Source organism: Myodes glareolus, chromosome 21 (genome assembly GCF_982192425.1).
Source record: "Myodes glareolus chromosome 21, mMyoGla1.1, whole genome shotgun sequence".
NCBI lineage: Eukaryota > Metazoa > Chordata > Mammalia > Rodentia > Cricetidae > Myodes > Myodes glareolus.
The window spans coordinates 8993632-9003660 of NC_142046.1; the positions used below are offsets into that span (position 1 = coordinate 8993632).

The 10029-nt window shown below is 36.9% G+C and overlaps 1 long non-coding RNA gene across 1 annotated transcript; it reads right to left on the reverse strand.

Moving 5' to 3' along the window:
- Positions 1 to 177: 177 nt before the first annotated feature.
- Positions 178 to 3680, reverse strand: LOC148118649 (uncharacterized). Its single transcript, XR_015735882.1, has 3 exons — positions 3594 to 3680; positions 1987 to 2064; positions 178 to 276 (listed from the first exon to the last, which is right to left on the reverse strand). It is a non-coding gene; the product is annotated as an uncharacterized LOC148118649 (long non-coding RNA).
- Positions 3681 to 10029: the final 6349 nt, after the last annotated feature.

The window sequence follows — 10029 nt, forward strand, 5'->3', positions numbered from 1 at the left end:
GGGCCAGAAGGAGGGACAGAAATTATATAAATACACAATTCATGTATGAAATTCTCAAGTATTGTAAGTACTGTTTAAATGCATGAGAGAACACTTTGTAAAATGTCTGCATTTATGAGTTTTTTTAGCTTAAGAAAATCAATGAAAACGTCAACAATTTAGGGTTACAGTCTTAACTCAATGCCTGCTTATGTTTCTCAGGAGCTTACCCAGGAGTGGGCCTGGCGCTTCTTCCTGGCTAGCAGAGAACCACAGTTGATAATCTTCCTCAGCATTCTGGGGAACAAAAGAACCCAAAGTCACACTGTACTTTCCCAGGACACAGTTGAAGTGCATATTTTCTTTCCTCTTCTGCATCCCTAAAACTGGAATATATTGAGGCAGGCAAGAATTCTGGTCTATGTAGGAGTCTGCCATTGGGAATTAACAGTGGTGAGTCCCATGTACCTGCTCCCTCTGCAATCAGCAGAAAACCGAAATCCCTAGCTTCTCATTGCTGGTAGATCAGAATGTGTATGCAAAATGCATAGTTTCTGCTATATTTTTGTGACAATGGGAATAAGAGATCACTCTATGCCCTCTCTCCCAGCATGATAATTGTCTCTGTCATCCACGTCCCTCAAACTTTGGAGAACATTGAGTTTTGTCATAATGTGTTCCTGTCCAGACAACTTATTACCCATGTTTCTGTACTTATTATTATTACAGTGTACTCATGCCCACCAAATCTATGATGACTGAGCAAAGCTGAACTTAGAAGCCTTGGAACCTCAGCAACCCAAGTAAAGGAGAGAAAGACTAGAGAGGCCTGGAGGAAAATGAAACACAAAATCAACACTTAAACGTCATTCAGAAAATCCCCATCCTACAAAGAGAAAGGACAAGTATCTAAGCTTCATAATAATCCAGAAGTATAAAGCAATATCCACGACAGATTTAATACCCGTGACTTTGGGATCCATATAACAAGCCAGTTTAAAGTATTTGGCATCCATTGAATTATGATAGTCAGATGAGATACCAAAGAAGAATGCATTAAGTAAAGTTATGGCTCATCAATACCTTGTTTACTTCTGGTTACTGATAGAAAATAATGACCTCTACTTTTAGTGATACCATTTATGATATTATGATTCTTAGGAAGTGCACTCCTACAAACATATGTATATACACACATACTCACACACTAAAATTGAATGAATGAATGCCCTATATTCAAGGTCATTTTCAAAATACGTTTCCCTCTTTAAGAGTTATTTTATGAATTTCCTATTAGCTTCTTGATAGAAATATTCACAGGATATAGCTCTTTGATATATTCTAGATGAAACTATATATCAAATCGGTCATGATATAATTATTAATTTGAAACTTTGTCCATAATAAATAAGTCAGTATCAAAAATGTCTACATAGGGGGCTGAAGGGATGGCTCAGAGTTTAAGAGCACTGGCTGCTCTTCCACAGGACCTGAGTTCAATTCCCAGCAACCACATGGTGGCTGACATCCATTGATAATGAGATTTGGTGCCCTCTTCTGGTGTGTAGACGGAACACTGTGTGTATAATAAATAAATCTTTAAAAGAAGTCTACATGACAAAGAAAATATTAAAAATGGCATCAAAAGATATCTAGTGATTTGTATTAGAAACTTTACAAACTATGTTCATTGGGTATATACACACTACAAAAAATTCATTATATATGCATTTACATATGCAACAAACACTGTTTATTGTGCACTGGTAGTAATGCACTACACATGCTGATCATTGAGATCAAATTTCATGGGAGAAGACAAGAGCAGAGGCTGTATGTAGACTAATGTAACAAGCCAGCTGACTTCACATCTGAAATTTGGAAGAAGATGGTAATTTTTTACATATAGAATAATCTTGTATTAGGCAGTGATTTATGCACTTATTTAAATATTAATGGATCACAAGGAGACATAGAATGAATAGAAAGAGTGTTCGAGTCTCTTACAGGTATTCCCAGCAACGGTCTTAACTTCTTGATGATGTCATTCACTGTGTCTGATCGTGCTGCTGTTACAGTGAACGACTGTAGAAAACACAGAGAAAAATGTTACTAGTTAATAATGCTCATGAAATACATGATTTGATAGCTGTTTATCCAAACATTTTCCACATCAAGTAACCAAAGCTCAATTCAGGTAATGGCAAAGAAAAACACATATAAGGCTAGAAACATTAGTATGTTTTTCCTTTCCTTTAAAAGACCTGAGGGCAGTAATAGGAAACTTAGTCTAACCTGTATCCCTGTCAGGATTTGGATCAGTCAAAGTATAATAAGATGTGAACTGATGGACTGGATTATGGGGGAGGGGTGGTAAAACAAAAGTGCTTTCCCCTAGACCCTATGACAGGGAACAGAATCCCAGAATACACATGGTAGAATGAGAGAATCAGTTGTGGCTGTCTCTGAATTATATACCACACAAACACAAATATAAGCATTCATGTTGGCATGTGCACACATATGCATGCACACAAGCATGTACACATGCACACGCACATATGCATGTATGCATATACAGATATAAAGGCCGAACAATCAGAATATATTTTCTGAAAGGACACACAGCCTCTGATCCTCAGTTGAGTTTGCTTTCCCAATGGGTGATTGGTCGTTTGAAAAGATGGGGAAGCATTTCCTTGCTTTCATACGATGGTTTTACAGAATAGATTTATTTCATGACATATCATGTATTCCGTTCTTATACATTCATAGGAACCACAGCAGAATTTACAGCAGCTGTGCAGTGAGGACTTCTCTGCACCTGGCTCCATGACCAGTGTGGTTGGCCCTGAAATCCATTGAGATGATGAATGTATGAATCCAGAATAAAAATTTTAGTCATTAAAATTCCATCCCTAAATCTGCCAGTGACTAAGGTCTCTTTGGGAGGAGATATCTACTACACTCTAAAATTAGAAAATGTCCAAAGAAAGAGGAAGTTATTTCCAGAACAGATTTTTGAAAGTGCATGGATCTGCACTTGTGGATGGTATCCTGTGAAAAACAGCTCTTAGAGAAGAACAGCAGAGATGCCTCTCTCTAAAAGAAGTGTCAGTGCTAAAGGGAAATCCTTTCACAGTCTAGCATCTGACATTAATTTTGTGACAATCTGACGGGCTAAAAATAAAACTCCGAGGTCAAAGAATCGATGACTTCTATTGGAGCTGTTGGACTGATGGGCCACATACACCCTGAAATATTAGGCTTTTTTCATGGTTTTTGGTTACTATTCAGGAATGATTGCAAATCCCTATGGCTGAAGATCTTATGTACTTGAGTCACACAAAAAAAAGGGAAATGAAGCTAGTATTGACTTGGAAAGCATGCCTATGGTCTAAATCTAATAATACTTGAGTTTGGGATACCTGCTACGGGAAGGCAATAGCAACCTTCAGTCTAATCAAGCTGTGGACCCTGCCTAAATCTTTACCTCCCTTTTCCTCACCCTCTGTCATCAGCCTTATCTTCAAATTTCCTCCTGTTTCCCCTCCCTTGCCCTTTCCCTCCCTCAGTCAGTTTCTGCAATGAAATATTGGTCTTTGTGCACATACAGTACTCCAGCTGGGGATGTCCTCTGTGAGTATCTCAAGTGTGATTCTCTTTCCATGGTCTTTCTTCTTATGATCCTCAATGGACCTGGTCAAATTCAATAAAAATACATAAAAAAGTGAAATTGTCTAGTGTTTGTTTTGATTTTAATAAAGGATATGCTATCAAAATTTTAATTTTAAAGTGAGTCTCATCAACAATTTTTGCAAAACAGGGCACATTACAGGAAATAGCAGGTTGCCCTAAAGTGTGATGTTTAGGAAGCAGATTTGGTTCTGAAAACATTAGTGTCCACATTAGAAGGATCATGATCATACATGGTTCAAAACCAAGAAGCAGTATTTCCTTTGAGTGTGCATACTAAAGTAACTTGTATTGATAATGAATTGATATTATGTCCAGAATGCTCTTTGATTTCACATAAAAGTTGAAGAATGAATTATGAAAATGTCGGCCAGCACTTCCTCAGTTTGAAAAGTGAGAAATTCCAAAAACATGCAGGAAACATTAACAAGTTTCTGACGATAGTCTGACGATAGTCTAATCCTGAGATCAAAACCAAACAGCAAACACCCAAAATGAAAATTATAGACCAAAACCTCTAATGAACATATATACAAAAATTATTAATTAAATACTTGCAGGCCAAATTCAATAACACAAACAGATTTCACATTATGTTAAAGTCAAATTCATACTAGAGGTGGAAGAAAATGTCAACATATGTAAATTTAAAAACATAATCCACCACATACATGGACTAAAGGATAGAATGATGATCACACCATTTGATTCATAAAAGACTTTTGACTAAATACAGTATCTATTTGTGATAAAAAAAAAAGTCATGGAGAGCATAGGGACAGAAGGGAGATGTTTCAACATAATGAAGGCATATGCAGGAAACCCACAGTCAAAGTCATCCTAGAAAGAGAAGAAACTCAAATGTTTGTACTAAAAGCAGGAGAAAGGCCACTTCATTCGTCTCTCTTCTACTATCTAGAGCAATAAAACAAGTGAAGGAGATGAAACAGATACAACCAAGAAAGGAAGAAGTCAAGAAATTTATTTCCAGATGATACAATTCTATGCATAAAAATCTAAAGCACATGAGAAATTCCTAGAGCTAATATTCAGAATAGTAGCAGGATACAAACGTAAACACAGCAATCAGCATCCTCTTACATAAAAATGACAAACACAAGGAAGAAATCAAGAAGACAATTCCATTCTCAATAGTCACATAAAACAAGACAAAACTTTCAATAGATCTAACCAAAAAAATGAGTGATTTGTGCCAAGAAATCTTTAAAACATTGAAGTAATTGAATATACCAGCATATGGAAAGACCTCCTGTGCTAATGAACTGGCAGGATTAATGTCGTGAAAATGACTGTGCATCATGTTTTCAATGCATCACCTTCTAAATGCCAAGAAATATAGTCACAGACATTAAAAATCTTTCTTGAAGTTCAGAAGAAATGCAATGACTATCAAGAACAAAACCAAAAATTAAGCATCTTTAAAGCCAACAACAAACAAGCTGGAGTATCACCATGACAGCTCTCAAGTTATGCTGCACTGCAATAATGCATACGAAATTGCACTGTCAGAAAAACCGTCACTTATCAAAGTAATAGAGCTTAGGTCTTCATATAAGCCCACATTTCTACAGTGCCCTGATTTTTGACAAGGAAGCTATCCATACACTGGGAGAAGATGCAGCATCTTCTATAAAGGAGTCGCCACATGTAGAAGAATAAAATTTGATCCTTACCTCTCACACTACACAAAACTCTCAATAGCCTGGATATTATATAGGGGAAAACTAGGAAATATACTCAAAGTCACCGACACAGAAAAGTACTGACTGAACAGGTTGCAAACAGTGCAGACATAAAAACTGACATTTAATAATTCAGACATCATGAAACTAAGATGTTTCTGTAAGGCAAAAGACAGGATCAATTGAGCAAAGAGACAGCCTACAGAATGGGAAAATGTCTTTATCAGTTGTCACAAAGTAAGGGTCTAGATACTATAAAGAACTAAAATATAAAATAAACATAAAGAAAGTAAATGACTAAAATAAAAATTCGGGTATAGAAAAAAATTCTCAAAAGATGTCATACAAAGAAAAACACTTTTTAAATTTGACCATCATTATACACCTAAAAAATAAAAATTAACATTATTTTAAGTTTCATCTTGCCTTAAACAGTATGGCTACTATAAAAAAATTCAAATGATGACAAATCCTGAGGCAAATGTTGGTAACTGGGAAGACTTATTCACTCCTGCTGGGGAAGCAAATCCATACAACCTCTATGGAAACTGGTGTGTAAGCTCTCAAAAAGAAAGAAATAAGCCTACCACATGATTTAACTATACTCCTCTTTCACATAAACCTGAACTTTGTAGCTTACTCTCTAGATGCTCATGAATGTTCATCTGTACTCTCCTCTTAATAGAAAAGAGTCCAGATGTTTGGAAAGAGAAAGTGAGGGAAAAAGAACCTAAAGCTGAGTATGTGGAGAGAATCTGTGAGGAAATGGGAAGGAAAAATATGATCAAAATGTATTATTATGAAAAAGAACAAAATTCTTAGTCAATAGGGAAAAGGCTGGATCTGGGAAGACATGGGTAGGTAAATTTTTTAATCATGTGCTTAAAAACTTGAGATTCTCAAAGATATAAAAAGAAAACGGTGTTGGGTTGCTGAGAATCTCATTCTTTCATATTGAATTAAAGAAGTAAAATATGTTACCTCTGAAGCAAATTGCACCACTCTCTTTTTTGAGCTGAGGAACTGCAATATAAAAAGTAAGAACATTAAGCAAAATATTAACTGCTCGATTTTAAGGGTATGTATCATGACCAAAATATTAGTGTCCAATAGTTACCAACACGTGTAAATTTATAGGAATTCTACTCCTATGAGAGTTTCTGTCAGAGCTGTCATTTACAGATGACCTTACAGTGATGACAAGAGACAGACCGCATGGTCCAAGCTTTCTAATCTCATGCAGGCAAGGCAACTTCTCTAAGCTTCAGGATTCCCACAGTTAAATGGGCAGCTGTCTCAAAGCAGTTCCACTGATTGAGTATCGTTTCAATACAAGAATACATTACTTGTATTAGATTAAATCATATTTCAGGAAATATAAGTATGTATGGAACACTTGCATGAGAAATAATATATTTTAGAGAAATTTCAGGCACATTATTTTACTGCTTTAGGCAAATTGCAAAAACAGATTAGGTTAAATACTTTATGGAATATTTATTCTTCACATGTTGATTGTCACACTGAGATCCATTTACATGCGACATTCCTGATCATCTGTAAGCTACTTCATCATGGATTTTAGGACTGGTAAGAAAAGTGTTTTAAGGATAAATTTGTCCCTAACTTTCTTGAAAGGGAATTGAATCACATACAGCATATAACTGATTAAGAGTGACAATATTTGTTCTCCCACAATAGCTGTCACTAGCAAGATTATGCCAGGAACATCTTCCTTATCATAAATTATCCCTAAATGAGTTCACAACTCTCATTCTAGTCCTACACACTACTCCATGTTTCTTTTGTACATTCAATGGCTAAATACTTAGTTTCTAGCTTCTGTTTGGAAGCTGCTAGTCCATGCTGTGAGTTAATTTTATTCACAGACTTGTGTGTGCTGGTGTACTTCCATTTTCATGGGTCTGCACACAGAACTGGAGCTGTTAAGTCACACACAAATTCTGTCCAACTTTCTATGTAACCAGGTTTCTCTTCCCAAAGTCTATAATAATTTGTATTCTTTCTACTAGCTGTTCCCTGAATTCCCACCAGTGTTTTAGTAGAACATTTTCATCTGATCTGGTAGACCATCCCTCTAACTCCCAAAATGCACAAGTACATGGATACTACTTCTAATTACACCAAGTGATATAGAGAAATAATAGCAAACAGGGAATGCAATGGGTGCCAGGCATTGTCACAAATGCCCAATATTCAGTTATATGTCTATATAACCCAACATAACATATAAAAGATGATGTCCACAATGTAAGAAAACTTGTTAATCCTCCTCTCAAACACTCCAAACATGTCCAATATAAACTGTTCATATGAACAGGCAAAACTGAAAATAAGGATCGGAAATAAAAATACTAGATAATTCTGATATGCAAAAGCAGATATGCAGAGAATGTCACAGTTAGAAACGTCTTACTAAACAGCTCTGTAAATACTTTCTTCAAGCCAACAACTGAAGCAGCATTCGATAAGGTTACAAAACACGGGGGTACATATGCTAGCTGACTGAAATCTGATGAGGGCTGAGCAGAAGAGAGAATGAGGAAAGGAGGGTATGGGACACACAGGATGAACTTCTCCTGCAGCAGGTCTGGTCCCGGGATCCCTTTGAGTGCAGCATTTCCGCTGGAGAACTTCCCAATACACAGAGGTCTTCCATATTTACATGTCAGCCTGAGAATGTGAACTGGAAGCTAGCATATGCCCACAAGTCACTGTAATTCTGACAGTCCAATGACACCAGTCCTGCCAAGCTCTCTGTAGGTACTAAGACTGACAACCTGCTACAGAGACATTCAGGAACGACAGATTCTATAGTGTAATTATCTTTTTATATAGCAAAACAATGCTAATTTGGTAGTATTAAAAAACTGTAAAAACTAACTTGCCTGCTCAATAGTATTTAAAATACATACTCATGTAATTTTACTAAACATAACATCAGATTGTTGTTGGAACAATGTGGCAAGGAGGACAATTGCTCACTCACTCAGCTTCCTTCCACAGTACCTGAGGATCCCTCTCACCACTGACACAAGGATGTTGAGAGTCTGACAAACCTAGGATTTATATCTTAGAATGGACTCCAGTACTACCAACCATTGATCCATTTGGACTTTTTTCGTGTAGGTAGCTTTCAGGAGGCAAATACTACACAAGCCAAGTGTCAAAACATCAGGTTAGAAAGAGACTTGACTGTGTTTATAACCAGATAAAACAATTTCCTGCTCTTAAAGCGTTCTAGTTAAGCCGGGCAGTGGTGGCGCACACCTTTAATCCCAGCACTCAAGAGGCAGAGGCAGGTGGATCTTTGTGAGTTTGAGGCCAGCCTGGTCTACAATAGCAAGTTCCAGGACAGGCTCCAAAGCTACAGAAAAATTCTGTCTTGAAAAAAATAACTGTTCTAGTAAAAAGAATTTTCATCTACATTTTCAATTTTGTTGGACAATTATGAAGTTGACTATGTTCACAGCCAGCTCATATCAGCACAAGACCAAGCTATGGGTCTTACCGAAAGGTGGCCACAAAATTCTCCATGGGCCATCCCAGGAGAAAGGATTTCCTGGCCCGACTGGGGCCTACAAAGTCAGTGACCACACATTCCCCCATCCACAGGGCAGCTAGCGGGATGATGTATTTTATCTTGAAGTTTATCTTACACCTAAAATGAGAATTAGAGAAGATCCATTAGTTTGGTTCTTGAACAAAGGAGCAGTGGGGCTAACAGAAAGACCTAGTTCTTCCTGACCCAGGAAGAGCAGGACTCACCCATCTCTATCACTGCAGACACAGCTCAGCAAATGAACAAATGCATCTTAACAAAGCAGAGGCTGAGGGAAGCTTACCTAGCATAGGTTCTGCATATACCCTTTCCATATTTGCAAATATCGATGGTTTGTATATTCAGAATGTTGAATGAAAAGTATAAATTATACTGTGTATTTGAAACAGTGCTTTGAAATTTTTTGTATGAATCAAGAAAAATCTCATTTTAAAAACTTCCTAAGATACTTTCTCAACACCTATGCAAATAAATTGATTTAAAGTCAAGGTCATAATTCTGTTCTTAAGTGCTTCATGGGCAATTGTCTCTAATGAAAATCCTTTGAAAATATTTAGTCTTCAAATAACATCACCTGATCCAGTTTCTATAACAGGAAATCCCATAATGGCTAATACCCAGAGCTGCACAGACATGGGTAGAATCAGACAATCTAATAGTCAAGCCCAGCTCAGAACTGCTGGGCCTCTCTGGTTCATCTTCTCTCTCCTAAAGTTTCTATTTGGGAGCACCACTAAGAAAAATGACCCTCCTTTATAAAGTCTTGGCGTCCTTTTCTTCCCAGGATAATCAGTCTTTCTATTGACACTGCATGTTTAGGTAAGGGGACAAATTACATACACTTGTTACCAATAAATCTACAGCTACCATGGAGATATATAAAATGCACCATACCATGACATTTTACAAAACAGTTATTCATAGGATGCCCACTGTGTTTTTTTCTCTTAATAACCAGATCTACCTGACTATGGCAATAACTTTCCTAAGTGGTAGGATTACTGACATTTTCCCTAATTACTAATGCTCCAGTAGATTCTTGACTGGCTTTTCTACAGGAGCACAGGA